At 45.0% G+C, this 25,425-nt stretch overlaps 1 protein-coding gene and 1 long non-coding RNA gene across 5 annotated transcripts in view; one reads left to right on the plus strand and one right to left on the minus strand.

Moving 5' to 3' along the window:
* The window catches only part of TJP2 (tight junction protein 2), a 135,045-nt gene extending 121,086 nt beyond the window's left edge, over positions 1-13,959 (minus strand). Inside the window, exon 1 of one of the 4 annotated variants that reach the window (XM_066368029.1) lies at positions 13,515-13,959. The gene's annotated coding sequence lies outside the window, so the exon portion shown is untranslated. Of the gene's footprint in view, positions 1-13,293; positions 13,443-13,510 lie in introns of those variants that run through there. The other 3 variants (XM_066368028.1, XM_066368030.1, XM_066368031.1) reach the window with 3 other exon arrangements.
* A 992-nt stretch (positions 13,960-14,951) lies between these two features.
* LOC136393000 (uncharacterized) lies at positions 14,952-20,907 on the plus strand. Its single transcript, XR_010749016.1, has 3 exons — positions 14,952-15,059; positions 18,870-19,002; positions 19,112-20,907. It is a non-coding gene; the product is annotated as an uncharacterized lncRNA (long non-coding RNA).
* The last annotated feature ends 4,518 nt before the right edge of the window (positions 20,908-25,425 follow it).

Consider the following 25,425-nt stretch of genomic DNA (forward strand, 5'->3'; position numbering starts at 1 on the left):
ATTATATTATAAATTCTTACAAGAATAAATAGTGTTAGCTTAATGAGTCAGCCCACTATTCCCTAAACAATATATTTTTTGTGAACAGTTTGTCACCACACATTTGAAATAACAAAACACTTCTCTCTGCCAATCTTTCAATATACTACAGTGAAAAGAAAGGTAAAGGAAGTTTCTTGTTAGTCTCAATAAATAATACTTGACTTCAAACATCACATTTTTAAGCTCAGAGGTTGCCAGTTTGATCCCCGGTCAGGTCACATACAAAAACAAATATTCCTATCTCTCTCCTGCTCTCTTCCTTCCTCTCTCTAAAATCAATAAAATAAACATTTTCTTTTTTTTTAATCACAGCCTGACCTGTGGTGGCACAGTGGATATAGTGTTGACCTGGAACACTGAGGTTGCCAATTCAAATTCCTCGGCTTGCCTGGTCAGGGCACATGTGAGAAGCAACTGCCCCATTCCTATCCCCCTTTCTCCCTCTCTCTCTCTCTCTCTCTCTTTCTTCTCTCTGAAATCAATGAATAACATCTTTTTCTAAAAAATCACATTTTTACAGGCCTGTTTTCCTCAGTATTCTATGATGACCTAAGTAGTAGGTACGAAGTCATACTTATCTTTGTATCTCTAGTGTCTCCCCTTGCTCAGGAACCAGCATATAATAGACAGCCAATAATATTAGGGTTTACTTCATAATTAAGAGTCAGCAAGGTGTAATGGCTAAGATCCTACATTCCAGAACCAGATTGCCTGCATTTGAATCTCAGCTTCACACTTAGTTAGCTGTGTGACCTGGGCAAATCTTTTCATCTCTGGGCCTCAGTTTACTCATCTGTAAATAGGGTATAATAATATCACCTTCTTGTTAAGACTGTGGGAGAATCAAATTAAATCTACGTATGCAAAACCCCAGTTTTCCATGCTCTCCCAAGTGGGTCACTTTGACTTTTCAAGTGTCCACTTAGATCTCCTTGTGGTCCCTTCCCTTTGGCAACTGAGGTACAGGAAACCTTTGATCCGCCTTTCTAGCCCCATGTGGAGGATTCCTGGTGTGGCTTCCTGCCTGACCAGTCTTTCCAGCCTCCAGAAGATAACTGAACACTGCCCAGGGAATAGACATTTGGAACTCCCATTTCTCTTTGTTCTAGCTCCCCTTGTACCTGCTGCTGGACCAGACTGTTTGCCTTGAATCACTTCTCAGTATCTAATTATATATTTGTGTTTACCTGTTTACATCCATTCCCCTTCCCCCTACACGGTAAGCTCTATTCTGAAGGCAGAGACCTATTTTGCTGACATTGCATCGATTTCCTGTTGACCTTTCTAATCCAACCTAACACTCATTTATTCATTCTCTCCCTGGACAACCACTGAGCTCCTCCCTATCAAACACTCTGATTGACACTGAACATACAATTAATACCAAACCATCTCTGCCCAAGAGAATCACCCAGTCTAAGAGAGTGACAAGTAACTGCAACCCAGAATGTTATAACAGAGATGTGAGTGACAGTAGAACGGAATGAGACCAAGGAAAGAGAAGACAACTCTGTCTTAGGATCTTAGCTTGGAGAGCCTTCACAGAGAAGGTACCTGGGTTAGATCTCAATAATATGAGTCAACATTTCTTAGGCAGACAAAAGGATCTGGAGCATCTCAGGAAGAGGGAAATGTACTGTCAAGAGCTAAAATAAGCAAAAACAGCAAAGAGTGTTCTCAGACCAGCAAGCAGAGTGAACTGGCAGGAAGGCAGTGCATGGTGCACCTCTAAGCCCAGAGCTGGAAGGGGGCAAGGATGCCTTAAGACATCAGTCTCTGCTCAGAGCGGGGGTATGGCAGATGCCATTCCCTCTGGCTAACACACCCTTCCTAGATGTCACCAAACCATTCTTTAGTGAACATGTTCACTGTGCCAGCCACTGAGGGAAGTATTCTATAGGTATTACCTTGTTCAGTTCTCACATTAACCTTAAGAAATGGGTGTAAATTCTCCCTGTTTGCAGATGAAGAAACTCGGGCACCAAATGACTAAGTCATCCGCCCAGGGCCACACAAGTAATAAGTAGTGGAGGTATGATTCCTATATGGGTTACAAAATTCATGCCTTCTGACACCCATTATGCCTGCGTAGGGGCCCTGGGGCCTTTAGTATGCCCTCGTCATAATGAAATGCCATTGCCTCTTTAGTATTTGTCACCCTGGAGAATGAGAGTCTCATGAAGGCAGAGACTCTGCTCTGCTCACCACTATACAGTATCCCTAGCGCCTGGCAGAGTGCCTGGCAGAATACAGGCATCAACAGTACATGTTAAGAGTGAATGAATGCTGGCCTGACCTGTGGTGGCGCAGTGGATAAAGCATCGACCTTAGACTGCTGAGGTCGCCAGTTCAAAACCCCAGGCTTGCCTGGTCACGGTACAAATGGAAGTTGATGCTTCCTGCTCCTCCCCCTTTTCTCTCTCTCTCTTTCTCTCCCCACTCTCTAAAATGAATAAATTTTAAAAATTTTAAAAAGAGTGAATGAATGCATGAATGAACAGGGTTTTGAACTCTGCCAATGTGTACTCTTGCCTTTCTTCTCTGTCTCTGTATAAAGGAATGAATTTATACTTATCCTGAAACCAAGATCTGAGTGCAAAATCCAAGTCCACTTCTCTCCTATCCAGCTTCGGTCAGAGGAGAAAAAGCTCCTGCAGCACCAGCCTTGGCAGTTGCATGGATAGACCCTGTCCCAGTGCAGGGCACTCCCCACTCCCCACACTTTCCATCCTCATCCCCATCTCTGCACAGAAGAGTTAACACCCTTTAAAAGGCCTGCTTACAAGGTTGGCTCTTGGCTGGCACCAGGAAAGTTTGTTTTGGGGAAAGTTTCCACCATTCCCAGGACTGATAAGAGTGGCTCCCTGTCCCTAAACTATTGGCACAAACAATGTAGTTTATCATTCACACCCGCTTTCCTTCTGGGAATCTGATCATTTCGTACATACTATGCAGAGGAATCCAAGGTAGTAAGTCCCAAGAACAAACGCCCTGGGCACTGGGTCTCTAATGAACTTCCCTGGTGGGCAATGTTTCACATGTGTTGTCACAATTCAGTTGCTGTTGGAATTAAGCATGTCCTATGGGACTCCACTGGGAGAAGATGCTGGGAGCTTACGCCTGGTTTCCTCTGACTTCCAACAGTGCACTTTTCCCCTTTGCTGACTTCATTGTAATCATCACAGTGGTGAGTACAACTACATGCTAAGTCCTGTGGGTCCTTCTAAAGAATCATCGAAACTGGGGGTGGTGTCAGAGCTCCTGAGAGATTGTCTCTCTACAAAAGCAGGATGGTGAAACACTTCCTGTCTGTCCAGTCCTGTCCGCTAACCAGAGCAATCATACCCAGGGCCTGCAGAGACCAGGAAGGAATAGAAAAGTGTGTAACTGACTAAGAGGGACTGGGGAAAACAGGAGAGTCTGAAGTAGGCCGCTGCTCCTCAGCTGTTGACCACACCAACATGTCCCAGGCAGAGCTGGGCAGTTACTTTACAACTGCAGATATTAAATAAATCCTTTCACTTTGCTAATAAAATGTGCCCCCAAAGGACAACAGAGAACACCCAGGGGCAGGCTTTGCCCTTTTTCCAAAACCCAAGAGATACAATGAGGATTCCTTTTAATAAAATAAAACTTGGGGATGTTTGTCCTAATTTTGTAAAACCACGGGAAAAAGTGGAATATAGCTCAATTTCAGAGGGCCCAACAGCTGTGGACCACTGCTCTCCCTGGATTTCTTTTCTGTGGCAAACCTGACCTTGACCTTCATAACAGGGACTGTCAGCACCACTCTCGGAATCGGCTTAGACAAGTTATGCTAAGGAGACTAGACACACCGTAGCACAGATATTAAAGCTATTAAGGTAGTCAGGCCAACGCGGGCGAGGAGGAACACTAAACCTCAGCGCTCACTGCTTGCACAAAGGACTCTAGCTTCTGGATCACAAAGCCTGGCTTGCTTCCAAGTTGATGATGATTAGCAGTGACAGGCAAGAGGAGGGACAGTGGTCAGCCATGACTCCAGGACTGTGGCCTTTGGACTATTTTATGAAGGAAAATTCACACTTGACCCTGCGGCCTCAAGATGCACAGTCTACTACCTGGTAATGCTGAACTCCGGAAAAGTGATGGAAAGGTGAGGCCTGTATTGCTACCACACCTACCATCCAGGCGACGGCCCAGTCCCTCCTCTGCAGCCAACATCCATCCCAGACACGTCCTCGCTCCTGTTTACCGTCTGTAGGGCCCTCACTGGCCTTGCTGTCTTCATAACCCTCTGCCCAACCTTCCCCATCTCAGAGGCTTTTCTTCTTCCAGCCACCCCTTCCCACCGTATCCCTACATTTCAGTCCTTAGCACTTATCTATGCACCCCCCACCCCCAGAGTTGTGTCCCCTCTTCCCTGGCTCCACCAAGCTCCTGTATGCACAGGATATACCCAGGCCAACCTCGAACCTTACCCCTTCCCTCACTCTTGCTCTGGTCATACAGTTCCACCTGGCTCCACCAAGCTCCTGTATGCACAGGATATACCCAGGCCAACCTCAAACCTTACCCCTTCTCTCACTCTTGCTCTGGTCATACAGTTCCAAATGCCTCCAAACCCCCTGTTTTCAAAGTGTGATGCCCTGACCAGCAGCGCCAGGATCACCTGGGTACTTGTCAGAGAGTCTCAGGGGCAGGTTCTCAGGCCCCGACTCCAGACCTATGGAATCAAGAACTAAGAACTCAGGGAGGGGGCCAGCGATGTGTGTTTAAACCAGCTCTCCAGGCAACTCAGATACAGGCTCCCGGTTGAGAACCACTCTGCATCACACACTTCCACCTGCCTAGCCCATGGCTGTCTCCAAGAATTCTCAGTGGAAGTCATTTTACTTTCCTAAATCCAGCTGATCTCCCTATTTCTCTTAATGCTGCCTACATATACCAGTAATCAACAAAACAGTGCAATCCAAGTGCAATATAGTGGGAAACTGGTATTTTAAAAATTCATCATTGATTTGTAATTGCAGATCATAATTCCATGCGTGGCAATAGAAAGTAAACGCTACCATAAAGCTTGAAAGAACAAAAATGGGCAAGAGCATATACAAAAATGCCCAGTGGTCTACCTCTTTTTCAGAGTACATAAAAATAAAATGAAGAATATCCTAATAAAATATAAAATACATAAACAACTTATTAATATGACTGTTAAATTATATTATTGCATTTTTTTACCAAGTAGAATGGACAGATGTTAATCAACACAGTATCAAACAATATTTTTAAGTGTTTAAAATGTCCAGCATTGGCACAAATGCATTTTCTTGGTATGTTATTAACATTTGAGAGGTGCTCAGCATGTAGAATAATATGTCCTTGCCTACTTACTTCCCTTCACCTCCAAGAAGCTATGTGTTTAATTCTTCACTCATATCCTTTGGAGCATAAAGTAGTACATGCAGTAGGTCAAGCCCTAAGGCAAATCGAAAGATGAGCCGAAACTGAAATGAATTTCAAAAGACCAATAAACTCAATTTACATTTTCAGTATACTTCTAAACCACTGAAACTAGGGAATCTATTCAAAACTGATTTCCATTCCTGAGCAGGCAGGGGCACAGTGGATAGAGTGTCAGCCTGGGATGCTGAGGACCTAGGCTTGAACCCAAGATCGTGGCTTAATCATAGGCTCATCCAGCTTGAGTGTGGGCTCACCAGCCAGAGCGTGGATTCGCAGGCTTGAGTCTGGGATCATAGACATGACCCCATGGTTGCTGGCTTGAGCCCAAAGGTCGCTGACTTGAAGCCCAAAGTCATCGGCTTGAGCAAGGGGTCACTGGCTCAACTGGAGCCCCCCTCTCATCAAGGCACATATAAGAAAGCAATCAATGAACAACTAAGGTGCTAGAACTATGAGTTGATGTTTCTCATTTCTCACCCTTCCTGTTTGTCCCTCTCCCTCTCTGTCTTACTAAAAAAAAAACCCCAAAACAAATACTGATTTCCTTTTTAGTCTTCCCTCAGAAAAGAAAATTTTAAAATCAAGAAAGAATGGCATATTAAATAAGCACATGAAAAGATATTCAACATCAGTAACCATCAGAAAAGTATGAATCAAAACACCTTCACATCAACAAGGATGGCTAAAATACAAACAGATAGACAAAAAGTGTTGATGATAATGTGAGGAAAATGGAAACCTCATACTTCCTGGTGGGACTGTAAACTGGTGCAGCCACTTTGGAAAACAGTCCGGCAGTTCCTGAAAATCTTAAATATCATATATATATATCATATATATATATGATATCTTAAATATCATATATAAATATGATATATATATCATAAATATATATATATCATATATATATACTGCTCAAAAAATTAGGGAATATTTCAAAATGAATATGAAGTGATAAAATATCCCCTAGTTTTTGTGAGCAGTATAGTTATCATATGTTTTACACTTGTAGGTATCTACCTAAAAGAAATAAAAACATGTCCTCATAGCTTGTACATAAATGTTCACACTAGCATCAATCATAATAGCCAAAAAATTAGAAACAAACCCTAGGTCCATCAAGAGATGAATAAACAGGCCCTGGCTGGTTGGCTCAGTGGTAGTGCAGGAGTCCCGGGTTTGATTCCCAGCCAGGGCAACAGGAGAAGCGCCCATCTGTTTCTCCACCCCTCCCCCTCTCCTTCCTCTCTGTCTCTCTCTTCCCCTCCCACAGTCAAGGCTCCATTGGAGCAAAGTTGGCCCAGGCGCTGAGGATGGCTCTGGTTGCAACAGAGCAACGCCCCAGATGGGCAGAGCATCACCCCCTGGTGAGTGTGCTGGGTGGATCCCGGTAAGGCGCATGCAGGAGTCTGTCTGACTGCCTCCCCGTTTCCAACTTCAGAAAAATACAAAAAAAAAAAATGAATAAACAAAATGTGGTACACATACAATGGAATATTGTTTCCCAATAAAAAGAATAAAACATGGATACATGAAACAATGTAGATAAACCTTAAATACATTATGTTATGTGAAAGAAGGCAGACATATAGGATCACATGATGTATAGTTCCACTTATAGGAAATGTCCAGAATAGGCAAATCTATAGACAGAAAGTAGACTAGTGGTTGCTTAGGGTGGAAGACACAGGGGACTAGGAGTTGCCAAACCAAGAGTGGAAGAGGTTCATGGGGGAGTTCTGTTCTTTTCAGGGTAATAAAAATGTCCTAAAATTGATAGTGGTAATGGTAGTACAACTCTGTAAATATATTCATAACCAATAAATCGTACACTTTAAATAGGTAAATTGTATGGCATATGAATTACATCTCAATACAATTTTTTAATGGCCTAAAACTAGAAGAGAATTATAAATTCGGTTAACTAAAAAGTGTCAGGTACCTCAAATGTGTGACTTTTCCTGTCTCCCTTGTATTGTAAATTTCTCCCAAATGATGACAGAGATAGCTTTTTATTATCACTTGCCAATTTACAAGCACTTTTACAAACAAGGTCCTTTTGAGTCCTTACCATAATCTCAGAGGAAGATAATTATCTTCCCCTAATTTTACATTCCAGGATGCAGTAGCTCCAAATTTATGAGGTTTACTCCCACTCAGTTGGCTGGTCAGGGTTGATGTCAGTTCTTCCTGTGCCCGTTCTTCTACACTGTGTAGTATCTTGGGGTGCCACACAGATACTGTCAAACCAATATGCAGAAATGGCACAGCGACCGATCTCAATAAGGACAATGCCCAGACTTGATTTTTCTGGGACCTGGACACTAATGCTACATTCAAGCCAAGTATAATCTATCTGATCACTCATCAGAGGTCATGTGGTACCAGGGAAAGGACCTTTTGCTCTTTTGGAATGTCAGTTTTGGCTCACCTTATTTGCCTCAGGGCCTACTGCAGGTAGTACCTGCTGTTCCAAAAGATATAAATTGCATATATAGACTCTAGTGAAGGAAAGTTAGCAGGCAGAACTTTGCTATTCTACATGGAACAACAATGGAAAGAACCATGGTATACAGTAGGAAGACCCAGGTTGGCTTTAGTTTTGTCAACTGTAAAGTGAGGGGAAAAAGAAATAGAACTTCAGCCCTGGCCAGTGGCTCAGTGGATAGAGTGTCAGCCTGGCATATGAATGTCCCAGGTTCAATTCCCAGTCAGGGCATACAGGTAGAAGCAACCATCTGCTTCTCCCTCCTTCCCTCTCCCCCTTCCCTCCCTCTTATCCGCCCCCCCCCCCCCAAGCCAGTGGTTTGATTGGTTCAAGCATGGCCCCCAGCACTGAGCATAGCTCTGTTGTTCCAAGCACATCAGCCTCAGGCTCTAAAAATAGCTCAATACTTGAGAGCATCAGCCCCATATGGGGTGGCTAGGTGGATCCTGGTTGGGGCACATGTGGGAGTCTGCCTATCTCCCCTCCTCTTACCTAAAAAAAAAGAAAGAAAAAAAGAAACACCACTCTCGATGTCATTGTAAAGATTTAATAAGAATATATTTTAAAATGCTTGATTCACAATAGGCACTCAACAAATGTTCGTGGTTGCTAAATCAAATAGTCCACTACCTTGATCTCTCCTATTAAGACCAGCAGGTTCTTTGGGACATTCAGAATTCTAAAGCTCAGATCTCAGCAATGATAATCAACATCAAAGGTGTTGACTGGATTTGCCAAACCTGAAACAATGACTACTTAATTTTAAGGAAGATTTCATCACTAATTTTATTTCATGTTTAATATAAAATTGTGTTTTGTACCTTCAGGTTAACTTTCCAACATATTTTTTTGAGTGTGTGTGTATATATGTACTGCTCACAAAAATTAGGGGAAATTTCAAAATGAATATGAAGCGATTAAAAAAAGAAGCATTTGATTTTTTTATTAAACAAGAACATCAGAAAAGCAAACAAATCAAAGAAAGTTGTTCAATTATGCAAATGAGTCACAAAACCAACTTTTATTTCATTGGTGAAAATGCACTATATAAAAGGCTGAAAGTACTGGAGTATATGCACGTTCCCTGATCCCCTAATTTTTGTGAGCAGTGTATATGTGTGTGTGTGTTAATTCTATTGACTACCAAACCTAATTACATATTGGAATCACCCAAGATGTGACTTTTCTTTCTTTTTTTTTTTTTTTTTAGCGATAAAGAGAGATAGACAGACAGACAGGAAAGGAAAGAGATGAGAGGCATCAATTCTTCATTGCAGCCACTTAGTTGTTCATTGATTGCTTTCTCATATGTGCCTTGACTGGGGAGCTCCAGCTGACCCAATGACCCCTTTGCTCAGGCCAGAGACCTTGGGCTTAAGCCAGCCACCTTGGGGTTCAAGCCAGCAACCTTTAGGCTCAAGCCAGAAACCATGGGGCCATGTTTATGATTGCACACTCAAGCCAATGACCCTATGCTCAAGCAGGCAACCTCCAGGTTTTGAACCTGGGTCCTCTGCATCCCAGGCCAAGGCTCTATCCACTGGCCACCACCTGGTCAGGCCCAAGGTGTGATTAAACCTACAGATTCCAATGCAGTTACTCTCACTGTCTGCCTGAAGTAGTTGGAAGAGTTTCCATTTTTAGTAAACTCCCCAAGTGATGCTCCAGGCAGCACAGAATCACTGATAAAACCATTGATTGAACTGCCTAAGGCATTTTTTCCTGATGTGTGGACTACAAAATAGCATGTTTGCCAAATAAAACACTGAATTATATTGCTATTTCAGAAGAAAACATAGTGGATTAGGGGAAACCCTTCCTCTTTTGCCTTACTAAAATGAAAAGGAAATAACAATCTGAAATTCTGTGAATACAAGAAACTCTTGAAGTAGGAGAATTTTCTGCCACATCTTGCCCATTTGAATGACCTTCATTTATCACTTCAAAGGGCCTTTTCAATCAAAGGAAGCTGTAAGTTCCTTCCTACAAGTTGATAGGCTCGTAAGAAAAGTCGAGGGCATTAGAGAGAAAAACCAATCTGGGAAGAATTTGAAGAATCTGCCATTATTTGGCTATTTATTAAATCTTCCCAATATCCCTGAAGCTTATGTATTCTGAACCACATTCTTGATCTATAATAATGACTCTCTTAAATCATAAATGAAATCATTTTTATTAGTTTACCAATTCACATTTACATTCTCACGAAAAAGCATATCCTCAAACCACAAACTATACAATTTTCAGCATGTGCAAGCAGGTGACTTTCATTATTGCAAGGTTTTTCTCCTTTATACAAACATTTTTATAGCTAGAAATAACGTCATTGGGCCATTAGACTCATTTAACATTAAAGTACAAAATAGTCTGGTATTTTAGAAAATTATTTCAAATCTTTCTGAAGTCTTTTTTCTTTTTGGCAGAGACAGAGACAGACAGGAAGGGAGAGAGATGAGAAACATCAACTCCTCGTTGCGGCTCCTTTGTTGTTCATTGATTGATTTTTCATATGTGCCTTGACCAGAGGGCTACAGCAGACCGAGTGACCCCTTGCTCGAGCCAGCGACCTTGGGCTCAAGCTGGTGAGCTTTGCTCAAACCAGATGAGCCTGTGCTTAAGCTGACAATCTCGGTGTCGTCTCGAACCTGGGTCCTCCACATCCCAGTCCGATCCTCTCTCCACTGCGCCACCACCTAGGTGATGCCACCACCTAGTCAGGCTCTTTCTGAAGTCTTGCTGTGCCTTCCTCTGTATACCAACCAACAACTTTTTTTCTTAAGGTTTATTGTGACTACTTTCAAAAATGAATCTGAGTCCATATTTTTTAAAAATAGTAAACCCAATATAGACAGGCCATCTAAAATAAAGCCAATTAAAAGCACAGAGGTAGCCCTGGCCGGTTTGCTCAGCGGTAGAGCGTCGGACTGGCGCGCGGGGGACCCGGGTTCGATTCCCGGCCAGGGCACATAGGAGAAGTGCCCATTTGCTTCTCCACCCCCCTTCCCTCCTTCCTCTCTGTCTCTCTCTTCCCCTCCTACAGCCAAGGCTCCATTGGAGCAAAGATGGCCCGGGCGCTGGGGATGGCTCCTTGGCCTCTGCCCCAGGCGCTAGAGTGGCTCTGGTCGCCCTGGAGGGGCAGAGCATCGCCCCCTGGTGGGCAGAGTGTCGCCCCTGGTGGGCGTGCCGGGTGGATCCCGGTCGGGCGCATGCGGGAGTCTGTCTGACTGTCTCTCCCCGTTTCCAGCTTCAGAAAAAGAAAAAAGAAAAAAAAACAAAAAACAAATAAAAGCACAGAGGTAGCTTTCAAGAGGCATCCACACTTAACCAAATAGTGCAGTTTGAGCCCTTGGTGGCTCCAGGCTTTTGCGGCCAAACCAAAAAGGAAACCCTCCTGGGTCAGGGTTGTAGCTATTAAAAGAAAGCGCCTGCACTCTAAGAATCTGGAACTAGTGTGCTTTGTCCACAAGACCAATGACCAAGGAATCTGCAAATGTTTGTTTATGTTCTGTGAACATGAATTTTACTCTTACCTTACATTCCTAATCAACCTCTTCTGTACCCTACAAAAAAATACTAACACCCTCCAAAGGTCAGGAGCTGGGGAAAGGGGAAATGGGGTGTTGTTTGATGGGGACAATGTCTCCTTGGGGGGATGAAAAAGTTCTGGAAATGGATAGTGATAAGGGTTGTACAACACTGTGAATGTACTTTGTACTACTGAAATGTACACTTCAAAATGGTTAGAATGGTAAATTTTATGTTGTGTATATTTTACCATAAAAATAATAGCAAAAGAATAAAAGTATTGAAAAAAAATCACAAGCTAGTACGCTAAACACGTTGCAATATTTAGTACGCTAAATATTGCAAGGGACCTGCCATCCCGGGGTGGAACGGCTGTGATCCACCAGCTGTAATGTGTTTGTCCTGGTCTGGCAAAAAGGTTCAAATGCAGGACTGAATGAAAATGTAAAATCACTTTCTTACACCAACAGAAAGCCTAGACTGGTGCTTCTGAAACGTTAATACATAAACGATTCCTTAAGGATCTTGATTCAGCAGGTCAGGGTGGGATCTAATATATGTGCTGCCAAAGTAAACACGATCAGGGGGAGATGTAAGATCCTGTATTTATAACAAGTCCCCAGGTGATGCCGCTACTGGACCGGGACCTCACTTGAAGCAGAACGTCCCCAGAGCACTTGAAAGTAAACAGAATGTGACCCTATCAGTCTGACCATCTAGAACCCGGTCCTCTCACCGGGAAACAAAAAGCGTTGATCATATCTTGAAAGCGAATTGGTTCCTTAACCAATTACCAGCCAATCACCGTTTGTAAAAAAAAGAAAAAAAAAAGAAAAAAAAAGCGTTGAGAAACTTGGGATAGAAGGACTCACAGAAGGGGGCTCACAAAAGTACCCACCCACCTACCCACTTTGGGGTCTAGGAAGCAGCTTCAGGTAATGACAGTTGACAGGAGAGAGGCAGCTAGCTACGCAGAAAGCCCTCTTGCAGACTTCAAAACAGTCTTGAAAATACCCTTTTCAAGCTCGAGGAATGCCTGGAATTCAATGGCCTTTATCCAACATAAGATTTCCAACTCTTGTTTTGACTGAGTTCCCTATAGAAGCTCTAGAATACTGAGAACGCCCAACATGTTGACAAGCTCGGCCCTTCCCTTACAAATGAGTGAGAAAGTACTAACAAACAAACACACACAAAAAACGGGCTTTCCAAAGTTCTGCCGCTGGGGGCACAGATCCCGGCCCTGCGGGCTGCGGGAGCCCGCGAGCACCTCAGGGGCTGCAGTTGGCTTGCAGGTGTGCGGAGTTCTCAAGCCCCGCAACTGAAACTCAGCCGGCAGTTCAGGCAGCCACACCTGATTTCTAACTAACCCTCGCCCCGCGTAAACCCACGGCACTAGCTCCAGGCCCCTCCAGATAGTACTGCAAACGCTGGTTGGTAGTGCCAACAGAAACTCAGAGGCCATTTAAATCTGGTTAAACACAAACTCAACAGGAAGTGAGGCAGTCCCCATTCCTTGAGGGTGATGGCGCAAGGCCAGATAGGAAAAAGAAAGTGGCTCCCAGTTACCTGTAGTTGCCCCAGTTGCGTACTCGAACCCACTTCCTAACGATTCCCCAAGAGAAACTCTATGAGGCACTGCCGTCCCCCGGGTGTATGGGGAAGCTAAAGTCAGCTAAGCATCCACCAGGAAGGAAAAATATCAATGCTCAATACAGTAGACCCCAAGGAGATGGGGGGGGGGGGGACGACAGGGGAGGCATCAACTTGCATTTACTCGCGCTACCCCTCACCTCCGTCTGCATGTCGGATCAAGAGCGCAAGCGCCTCGCCTCACCCGCCAAGTCCCTCCCTTGCCAAAGTTGGTACAAGAGGAAGGACTCCTGGAGACGCCCGAGACAGGGCTGCCGCGCCTGGGGCGGCTCTGTTCCCGCCGCGCGGTGGGCAGCGCGGGGAAGTTCCGCCGCCGCCGCTCTGGGCCAGGGAGGGAGAAGGCGGAGGGTGCAGTACTCGCCTGGAGGCGGGTGGCGGCCGAGGTCGCCGGAGCCGGGCGCAGCGGGTGGCTCTCGTTGGCACTTAGGCGCGCTCCCACGCGGCGCCAGCTGCTGGGCAGCTGTCCCTTGCGCTCCGCGCGCGCGTCGCTGGTGGGTCCTCGGCCCGAGAGGGAGAGGAGGAGGCTGCCCAGGAATGGGCGGGTGCAAGTGGATTCCGCCGCCGCTCCTGTGTATTATTGTGACTCAAGCTATTTCCTGTTTGGAGGTTTGGGAGAAATAAAATAAATATATCCAAGGTGGGGAGCAGAGGGAGTTGCGCGGAAGCGAGCCAAAGAGCGGCGGCTCGAAGGGAACCAGGATGGCCAGCGGCTGTCACCTGCTTCCTCGAGACCCGGAGAAAGGGGAGGCAGCTTATTGTAGCGTTACTTTGGGGTGTCGGTAAAGACGGAGGGGGTACTTCATACTCACACACGCCACCCAGCGGCAGGGCAGGAGCTGCGACTGCAGGGACCGCCTAGTCACTCCAGCCAGCGCGCCCACTGCCCTGCCTCTTTCTTGCTCTGCAAAAACTGCGCTGTGCTTTCTTCCCGCCCGGGGCGAGCGGAATGTTCTGTGGTTCTTCCTTAATTCGTGCCCCAGGTCGGATTTCTCATCCTACTCAGGGTTGTGCAGTTGCAAAGGGATAGCCCCCGCACTAGAAAACACTACGGAGGCTCTAACCTGTGGTGACGTAGTGGATAAAGCCCGGGACCTGAAACAGCTGAGGTCGCTGGTTTGAAACCCTGGGCTTGCTAAGTCGAGGCACATAGGAGGAGCAACTGTTACAAGTTAATGTTTCCCACTTCTCCCCATTCGTTTTCTCTCAAATACACAACGGAGGGATGGTTGTGTGGTGTAGGGGTCTTTGTTTTGTCAGCGGGGATGAGTGAGAAGCAGGTTAAAATTGGTGGAAAGTTAAACTTTTGTGATCTCCTTCTGTTCCCCTCCCCCACCAATCTCTCCCTTAGCCGGGATCACAGGGCCTGAGGCCCCAATCCGGAAATACCGGTTCCTCCCGCTGGGACAATAGGTGAGGGCGGGAGTGCTAACCCAAGAGCCAGCTTAGTCACAACCAGAACCCCTGCTCAGCTGAGAAGGTAGAATCTTTCTAGTGTCCAAACCTGCGCCTGGCAAGGAGGTTCACCTTTTAGTCTTGTTAAAAATCCTGGTAAGGTGATGGGGAGTTGTTGTTTAATGCGTGCCCATGATGAAAAAGTTCTGGAGATGGATGGTGGTGTTGGCTGCAGAACAACGTGAATGTACTTAACTGCCACTGAATGGTTAAAAAACGGTTAAAGTGGTCAATTTTAAGTTATGTATATTTTACCACAGTAAGAAAAATTCCTAGCAAGGTCATGCCCTCATTCATTCTAGTCAGCTTTGTTGATGACTGCCAAACCCTCCTTCCCTCCTCCCTACGGGAACCTTTGCCAGAAGTAATGGAATGAATAAGAGTGCCTCTTAGAAAACTCAGGTTCGTTTACTTTAGACTTCTGAGGACACCTATCAACAAATTATTCTAAGAAGTGAATACAGTTATTATTCTAAAAGACAGTACAGTGTTTTTTTTTTGACAGTACAGTATTTTTAAAATATGAACAGTAGTTTGTCAGAAACAAAGTACTAGTGAGTGAAGGTGTATATGGTTTCCCACTGTTTACCTAAGAAAGCAGGAATACATGCATGCATTTGCTTATTTTATTTTTTTATTTCTTTATTTTTTTAATTTTCTTTTTAATGAAAGGATAAATTAAAAGCCAGGGAAAAAGTGAAAAACACAAGGGCAGAAGCTCAAGTTCTCTGACCATATCTGGTTTTGTAGATGTGATTTTGGAATGGTGTAAATTGTACATAATTATGGGAAAAAAATCAATGATGTAAAAAGCAAAATTCAGGCCCTGGCCGGTTGGCTCAGCGGTAGAGCGTCGGCCTGGCGTGCGGGGGACCCGGGTTCGATTCCCGACCAGGGCACATAGGAGAAGCGCCCATTTGCTTCTCCACCCCCCCCCCTTCCTCTCTGTCTCTCTCTTCCCCTCCCGCAGCCAAGGCTCCATTGGAGCAAAGATGGCCCGGGCGCTGGGGATGGCTCCTTGGCCTCTGCCCCAGGCGCTAGAGTGGCTCTGGTCGCGGCAGAGCGAAGCCCCAGAGGGGCAGAGCATCGCCCCCTGGTGGGCAGAGCATCGCCCCTGGTGGGCGTGCCGGGTGGATCCCGGTCAGGCGCATGCGGGAGTCTGTCTGACTGTCTCTCCCCGTTTCCAGCTTCAGAAAAAATACAAAAAAAAAAAAAAACAAAATTCAACAAATAAATGTAGTTATCAATTTGGTGGCTTACCCATCTGTAGGACCAGTATCCACAGCCACTATCACAACCTCCTGGCCCATGCAGGTTCACATTAGATTCGGACAGATGGTAAAGAAACAACGGAGCCAAGAATTGGTGGGCCATCATCTTTAATCCTAGCTTGCTCCCGGCGGGCAAGTAAAACACACTGGGCTCCAAAACCCACTCATTCAGTGCTCACAAAGCTAGTGATTTATCCAAGTTTCCTAGAATCAAAGATTTCTAGCTCACCAGACTTATTCACCTCTGTTCCCCATCTCCTTTTCTCTGCACAAACTCGCTTTCCCCTCAGCATTCTGCCATCTTGGCTGCTTCTCCTCTCCTCCACATGGCCTTTATCTGCTCCCTTCTCTGCTTTCTCCTCTAATGCTAATCTCAGGAACCCAGAGAGAACAAGCTCCCGGTCTGCCCCACTTTATAGTGTAGAAACCAAAACCCTTAATCCAATATACAAACAAGGAAGTCTCTAATACAAAGTTACTTATCTGAGGCATGATGGGATTGTACCACCCCACATCAGAAAGAGTGGGAAAGGCTTAGTCCCAAAACCAAGCCCCAGGCTACAAGGATCCTGCCTTTCCACAGCCCGCCTCCAACACGCATTAATATAATCACACCATCCTAAGCAATCACCTGGGTGACGGGCTTCCACATGGGCAGCGCCATCTTTAACAAAGTGAGCATAATATATTTTATCTGCCCAACACCATCTAAAGGGAAATTATGTCAGGTGACTTTAAAACAAAATTATTTGACTCTGCATCCCTTAGGTATATACCTAATAAAGAAAATGTTTGTTTTTTTAAAAAGACTGCTTTTGAATAATCATAATGTTGGTAGTAATTATGTTCATGTCTGTAAGAATTAAGTTTTTTTTAGTATAAAAGACATAAATATAAAAGTTAAGCAATATTGGCCCTGCCAGTTGGCTCAGCGGTAGAGCGTCGGCCTGGCGTGCGGGGGACCTGGGTTCGATTCCCGGCCAGGGCACATAGGAGAAGCGCCCATTTGCTTCTCCACCCCCCCTCCTTCCTCTCTGTCTCTCTCTTCCCCTCCCGCAGCGAGGCTCCATTGGAGCAGGGATGGCCCGGGCGCTGGGGATGGCTCCTTGGCCTCTGCCCCAGGCGCTGGAGTGGCTCTGGTCACGGCGAGCGACGCTCTGGAGGGGCAGAGCGTCGCCCCCTGGTGGGCATGCCAGGTGGATCCTGGTCGGGTGCATGCGGGAGTCTGTCTGACTGTCTCTCCCCGTTTCCAGCTTCAAAAAAATACAAAGGAAAAAAAAAAGTTAAGCAATATTAAATTGGAATTGGATTTATTATTTGGAACTCAGGATGCGTTTTTCTTGGAAAAAAAAATTCCAAAGTCTGTGTATAGCCAGTGGTCGCGCCATAGTGGCCATGCAGGTTCACATTGTATTCGGGCAGCCAGTAAAGAAACAGTGGAGTCAAAAAATGGTGGGCCATTCCTTTCTTAAAGTCTTGCACCAGCGGACAAGCAAACAGGCAGGAAAAACACTTCCCTTTCATTCAGGGCTCCCAAAGCCCTCATGCATTCTCCGGTTCCACAACCAGGAGAATCTTCTCTGTTCCTCCTAGAATCAAAGTCCCCACCAGTCTCAGGGGAGCTCGCAAAGTCACTCAGCTCTGGTTCCACATCCACACACCTTCAGTCTCTCTGCAAAACTGTTTTCTTCAGCACTCTGCATTCTCTGCTCTCTCTGCAAAACTGGCTGGGCCCACAAAGACCCCTTCTCTAGCAAACATTAGCAAAACAATGGCCCCTCCCAAGCAGGAATGCAACCCACAATTTGCAATTAACTGCCCTGCTCTGAGGGCAAGCACACACTTGGCTGCCCAGCGCCATTTTTTAACAATAAAAGTGAACAGACTCAAAAATTACAAATCTTACAAACTCATTTCCCCAACTGTCTGTTTAATTCAAAATGCCCATCAAATAATGATCAATCTAGTAGGTGACCACTGCAACAAATTCTACGTGGCTTAACTTCACGCAGGAACAACCTGAAATAGCCTTATTGTGGTAGGTAGTTAAACAGATATGAGCAGAGTAAGGACTATCCTCCAAGCACAGAAGGTCACCAGGACAGAAAGCCTCAGGTACCTAGCAGTGGGCAACTCTGGGAAAATAAGGACCTCACCCTCAGGGTAACTTTTCCTCCACTAGCACATTGCTGCTCATGCTGATTAGACCCCTTTAGCAGAAAGGTGGCAGAGAATACCCTAGGGATAACATCTAGGCCTCAATTGCTTTTCAGCTCCAGGCCCAGAAAAGCAGCAAAATCAGAGAAATGATACCACCACTGACCTCAGGACCTACATGATTGCTTCCATATGAAACTAAACTCATAGAAATAAGATGGTTAGCCTGACCAGGCGGTGGCGCAGTGGATAGAGCGTTGGACTGGGATGCAAGGATCCAGGTTCAAAACCCCAAGGTCGCTGGCTTGAATACAGGCTCATCCGGCTTGAGCACAGGGTCGCTGGCTTGAGGGTGGGATCATAGACATGACCCCATGGTCACTGGCTTGAGCCCAGAGGTCACTGGCTTGAAGCCCAGGGTCTCTGGCTTGAGCCCAAGATCACTATCTTGAGCAAGGGGTTACTCGGTCTATTGTAGCTCCTTGGTCAAGGCACATATGAGAAAGCAATCAATAAACAATTAAAAAGTGTCACAACAAAGAATTGATGCTTTTCATTTGTTGGTCAAATAAGTTTGTAAATATGATATATATCTTTGCTCACTTATAGTTTGCACTGGGTATGGGGAACAGGCTGTAATCAGGCAGGGTCCTTATAGCCTAAGGCTTAGTTCTAAGACTAAGCCTTTCCCCCTCACCCTTGACTGTTGCATGATAGGGGGTGGTGCACTCTCATGAGGAATCCCATTATGCTTCAGATAAGTGACTTTGTATCAGAGACTTCTTGTTTGTATATTGGATTAGAGGTTTTGATTTCTACACTATAAAATGGGTTAGAGGAACCCATGCTGGAGAAGAGCAGAGAAAGGCCACGTGGAGGAGAGGAGAAGCAGCCAAGATGGTGGAGTGCTGAAGGAGAAGCCAGTTTGTGCAGAGAGAAGAAGATGGGGAATCGAGGTGAATAAGTCTAGTGAGGTAGAAAACTTTGATTCTAAGAAAACTCGAATAAGTCAGTGGCTTTGGGAGTCCTGAATGGAAAGGGAAGTGTTTTTCCACTGTGTGTATTTCTTACCCGCCAGGTGCAAGCTAGGATTAAAGCTAATGGTCCACCAGTTCTTGGCTCTGTTGTTTTATTACCATCTGTCTGAATCAAATGCGAACCTGCGTTGGCCAGGTGGCTGTGATGGTGGCCGTGGCTACTGGCCCTACATTTGGCATAATCAGCAGGATTCGATACAGAATGGTATGAAGCCACCACCACCTTTGAAGAGTGGAGTAGAGGACTGGCTGCTGTTATGGTTCCCCATGGCTGTCCTTTTGGGGGCCGTAGGCTGGCTGACTTTTATAGCCATGCGTAAGGAAACCAAGAGCTCTGTGGAAGAGGCTGCCTGGGACCTGCAAACTGAGCAGTGGAAGAAGGTGAAGCAAACGTGGAAGAAAAAAAAATGCTGACCCTAGAGCTGGAGCAAGCACTGGAGAAGGCCAACTGGGTTCATGAAATTCACTTAGAAATGGAGCAGCTGCTGGAAGAGAAATCACAAGTTCATGAGTTGCAGCTTGCCCTGGACATTGTGGAGAGCCAACAGTGGCAGGAGGCCAGGGCTGAGGCCAGGGCAGGGGCTGCAAGGCCCATGGAGCAGAAGGCAGTGACAGCCCAGGGCTCATGCCCGGCGGCAGGAACTGGTGTTTTCAGTTCCTCTTTGGAGGATGAGGAGAATCAGGCTGGAGTTGCAATGTGCAGTCTCCAGAAGGTGAGAGCCCAGCAGCAAGGAGTACCTACTATGCCCCTGGTAGGTCTGCGATTTTGGGACATAGGGGTGAATGCCATCATGCTCTCTAGAGCAGAGATGGAAATGCTGACTGCCATTGCCATGTGCTTCTCTTTGGGACAGTATAAGATCTGCCAGGATGGCAGGGATGGGAGGGAGGCTGAGGCCCCATGTGCATGGACTGATTACTGGACTATGACCAGAATGGGCACTGGCTCCTTTGTTGGATGGACTTACGAATTTTGGACAGTGTGAAATACCCTGATGGGGGTGGGAGGCGGCTTTGCTGGAGGCCCTTCCCCTGCCCCGGGAAGCTTTTCAAATGGCTAAAAAAAAGGCCGAGGACATTTTGTGCTTTTGACAAAGTGCTCAAAGACTGCTGAAATGTACCTTATAGTTATTGAAACTGTATAATTTGTGCTGTTATTGTAATTTGTGTAATGTGCTTAATTTCCTTATACCAAAATACCTGTGCTTTAGATTGTAAGCAAGCAAAAGGGGTAGAATGTTGGTCAAATAAGTTTGTAAATATGATATATATGTTTGCTTGCTTATAGTTTGCACTGGGTGTGGGGGACAGGCTGTAAGCAGGCAGGGTCCTTATAGCCTCAGGTTTAGTTTTAAGACTAAGCTTTTCCCCACACCCTTGACTGTTGCATGATGTGGGGTGATGCACTCTTCTGAGGAAGCCCATTATGCCTCAGATAAGTGACTTTGTATCAGAAACTTCCTTGTTTGTATATTGGATTAAAGGTTTTGAATTCTACACTATAAAATGGGGCAGACCGGGAGCTTGCTCTCTCGGTTCCTGAGATTAGCATTAGAGGGGAGAGCAGAGAAAGGCCACGTGGAGGAGAGGAGAAGCAGCCAAGATGGCAAAGTGCTAAAGGAAAAGGCAATTTGTGCAGAGAGAAGAAAATGGGGAACAGAGGTAAATAAGGGTGGTGAGGTAAAAAAAACATTGATTCTAGGAAACTCGGATAAGTCAGTGGGTTTGGGAGCCCTGAATGGAAAGGGAAGTGTTTTCCCACTGTGTGTATTTCTTGCCCACCAGGTGCAAGCTAGGATTAAAGGTAATGGCCACTAATTTTGGCTCCATTGTTTCATTACTGTCTGTCCGAATCCATTGAGAACCTGCACGGGCCAGGAGGCTGTGATGGTGGCCGTGGCTACGGGCCCTACATCATCTCTTTCCCTTCCTGTCTGTCTGTCCCTATCTGTTCCTCTGTCCCTCTCTCTGTTTCTCTCTCTCTGTCACACACAAAATTTTTTTTAAGGAATAAGATGGTTAAAATCAGTGAGGAATGATAGGGGAACTCAAGAGTTAGAAATTTGGCTTTAATAATAGTAGCTTTTAATTATAATCAATAGGATGAACAATTAATGAAAGTAAAAAGCTTTGTTCCAGGAACTGGATAAGTGAATGGGCCTAAGTGACTTCATTAGGCTATAAGCAATCCACCTTTGTGCCCCAGGCCTGAGAGATCCAAACGGTATCTAAGCCCTGATGCTCCAAGGACAGAACACCCACTGACAGGGACGAAGAAATCCTTGGACTGCAACTCTATCTAACTCTATCTAATTAATTTTTCCTTAATTTCCAAACTTCTTACCTACCCCTTTCATACCCTTCTATACAAGGATGGCTGAGACAAGGTGTTAAGATGGTTTTTGGATACAGAACCCCCATCTTCTCAGATCACCAGCCATCTGAATAAAACACCCATAAAGATAGATTCAATCCTCATCTCTACTTATTTGGCTGAGTAGTGACAGGTAGCGCAAACACGGATATTTTTCTGGTTTCATCACTTCCTATCTCCCATCCCAGTGTTTCTCTGTTAATGCCAGTGTGGGGATCCGTGGAAACTTAATTGCCCATGCCGCACCACCCTGAAGAGTCTGTGAGTAAATACTTCATGTTCTAACTTCTACCAATGGGAGATAGAAGCTGATAAATATTCTTCCCTTTCCCCCCAAGATGAACTATCCTGAGACTCAGTCTATATCATTTCTCAGAAATCAATCACACAAAATCAACCAATCAGGTGCCTGAAGCAGGAGCCTACTGGGTGAGGCTCCCTTGAGTTGGCTCTCTCTGCTTCCCTGCTCCGCATTCTCTCCCTACTTCCTTAATAAAGCCCATGTCTCAAGGTCTGCTTCCCTGGAAATCCAAGCTAAGGCCTGAATAAACTTGATCTCAGAATAACTAAATAGTTGATGAGAAAATCATTCTAGCCAGTACATAAGGGATGATAATATTTGAATATCAGCATTTTCTAAAACCCTAATAAAATAACGATCAAGGGAGGAGTGATCATTGATGGCTACTAACACATCACAGAAAAAGATCGCCAGACATTATGTACCATATGATGGAAGTACATAACACCACAAATAACACATTCTTGCCAAAAAAAAAAGAAGAAGAAGAAGAAGAAGAAAGGAAACCTGAGTCTGATCAATCTCTAGATCCAACTGTCAGTGTATAGGAACTGTTGGAATAGAGGAATGTGTTAAACAGCACTACTACTGGGGTATGACCAACAAAATCCAGAATGTGGGAAACAAAAAGACAAATACCCACTTTCCTCAACAAGTAGCAATGCATTTAAAATGAAATGGCGAGAAACCCATAGATTCGAAGACTTAAGTAGTGTCAGTGAAATACAGTGTGTATTTCTGGTTTCGGTCCTTATTCAAACCAACTAGCACCTAAAAAAAATGATGAGATATTTGGGGAAACTTGACATTAGTAAAAAATTAGGAAAAAAATTTTACCTGGCTGGTTAGTTCAGTCTATTAAGAGTGTCATCCCGAAACGACAAGGTTGCAGGTTCAATCCCTGGTCAGGCTACACATTGGAAACAACTAAAGAATGCATGACTGAGTGGAACAACAAACGAATGCTTCACTTTCCCCTCCTCCCTCTCTCCCTTCCTCTCTCTGTCTCCTAAAAATCAATAAAACTTAAGCCCTGGCCAGATAGCTTAGTTGTTTGGAGCTTCATCTGGGGGCGCAGAGGTTGCTGGTTTGATTCCCTGGTCAGTGCACATATGGGAGCAGCTCAATGTTCATGTCTCTCTCTCACCCTGTCCTCTCTCTCAGACAATAAATAAATAAATAAATAAATTTTTATATGTTAATCAATGTCACTGATTTAATCTAGTGTATGAAGTTGAGGTTGCTACTTACATGTGTTTGGGTGGCATATTTGTTTTATATATATGTATGCATAAACACACAAATATATATCTCTTTAATTTCTTTCTGTGTGAAATGAACACTTCAAAGACAACGTGGGTCTGGGATTATCTTTGTTTTCCCACCCAATCTTTTCATTCTGGTGCAGACTGTATGTAGTCCTTTGTGTGTGCTTTCCTGTAACCAGCAAAACAGCATTTTTAGTAACTAATAAACATTTCTACGCTGAAGACTAAGCATTTCAAAATCTGTTCAGAGAAATAAAAAGACGCTTCCATGGGCCTCAGGGGCAGTACTGTGAAAGATGAGGCAAGAACTCTGGGTTCTGACCTAGAGCTAGGCAGCGCTTCCTCCCTGCCCCTGGCACCAAAGCAGTCCCATAGAAACCATCTTGCCTCTTCGGGAGACAAAGCCCTATTCTGCTGCCTCTTGTGACAGGGAGCTCTTGTGTTCTGTGTCCTGAGGTTCTGAAATTGATACTGTGCTTCACCTGCAGACGGGACAGACAGGATGGGAAAGGGTCAAAAAGTGGGGCACTTGCCCTGATGAGACAGGTGCTTTCTTTCTCGGTAATAGGTGCACCACAGAGCCCCAGAAAGAGCCTTGTTCCTATCTTGACTTTTTTACTGGCTGCCTGTGTGATCCCTGTATTCAACTTCAGTCTCCTCACTCTTTGACCAAGCAACTCCATTTCTATAATAGATATCTATCCCTCACCCTCCATACTCACACAAGTATTAAAAAATATATGTTCAAGAATGCTTCTTTCTAGCCCTGGACGAGTAGCTCAGTTGATTAGAGCGTTGTCCCAATATGCCAAGATTGCAGGTTTGATCCTTGGTCAGGGCACATACAAGAATCAACCAATGAATGCATAAATAAATGGAACAACAAATTGATGTTTCTCTTTCCCCCTCTCTCCCTCTCTCTCTTTCCCTTCCCCTCTCTCTAAAATCAATTAATCAATAAGTAAAAAAGAATATACTTATTCTGTGTTGGAATAGCAAAAACAATTTTTTTAATTGAATGACATAAAAAGAATGGCTGAATAAACTTTTTTTTTTTTTTTTACAGAGACAGAGAGAGAGTCAGAGAGAGGGGACAGACAGACAGGAACGGAGAGAGATGAGAAGCCTCAATCATCAATTTTTCATTGTGGCACTTCAGTTGTTCATTGATTGCTCTCTCATATGTGCCTTGACCGTGGGGCTACAGTAGACTGAGTAACCCCCTGCTTGAGCCAGCGACCTTGGGTCCAAGCTGGTGAGTTTTGCTCACACCAGATGAGCCCACGCTTAAGCTGGCAACCTCGGGGTCTTGAACCTGGGTCCTCCACATCCCAGTCCGACACTCTATCCACTGCACCACCGCCCGGTCAGGCTAAACATTCTTTTTATGTTATTTAATTTAATAGTATACCCATCTGATGGGCTAAATGTATTTTGGCCCCACTATACAACTAATCAATAAAACATTACCCATGCTTCTTGCACTTTTCCAGTGCTTTTGGTTGTGGGTGCATAGGTCACATGACTGCTGAGTGCTCTTAAAACACTCTTTACTTTGGCCTCATCACCAGTCATACCAGTCCAGTGGAGATCCCCCAATAAGCATGCTAATTAATAAGGGATTCTTCTATTTAAATCCCAGGTCCCTCCTCCACGGCACCAAGGCAGGTAGCAGCCTCATCTTCTCCCCAAGCAGAAATGGGACAGGTAGCACCTCACCTGTAGGTACCAGTCATCGTGTTAAGAAGAAGGGCAAGAGGAGTAGCCAAAGAGGCTCCCTTCTCCATGCTCAGCAATCACTGAGATAATTACTTTGATTCCCTTTAACAACCTTTATAAGCCCCGGCTGGCTGGCTCAGTGGATAGAGCATCAGCCCAGCATATGAATGTCCTGGGTTCGATTCCTGGTTAGGGCACCCAAGAAAAGTGACTATCTTCTTTTCTCCCCTCCCTTTCCCTCTTCTCTTGCAGCCAGTGGCTCAATTGGTTTGAGTGTCTACCCTGGGAGCTGAGAATAGCTCAGCTGATTTGAGCATTGTCCCCAGACCCAGGTGGGGGTTGCCGGGTGGATCCTGATCAGGGGGCATGTGAGAGTCTGTCTCACTATCTTCTCTCCTCTCACTTAAAAAAACAAACAAACAAACAAAAACCAAACAAGCTTTATCGTCCAAAGTCATTTTCTTTGGCCAAAGTTTTGGAAGTTTTGCTGAGAAACTATCAGTTCAAGTAAGTAGCAAACAGCCTGCTTTATGGCACTCGACACCATTACCTACTTGGACTTTGACAGCAAACAACTCATAAAGAAACAGTGTTCTGTGTTGATCACTTGTTAACAGTCCAAAGATCATTGTAGTTTTAGTCAAGCCTCTGGTGAATATTAATTTTAAACACACATGAAAAGCATAGTTTCCC

Source organism: Saccopteryx leptura, chromosome 2 (assembly GCF_036850995.1).
Source record: "Saccopteryx leptura isolate mSacLep1 chromosome 2, mSacLep1_pri_phased_curated, whole genome shotgun sequence".
Classification (NCBI taxonomy): domain Eukaryota; kingdom Metazoa; phylum Chordata; class Mammalia; order Chiroptera; family Emballonuridae; genus Saccopteryx; species Saccopteryx leptura.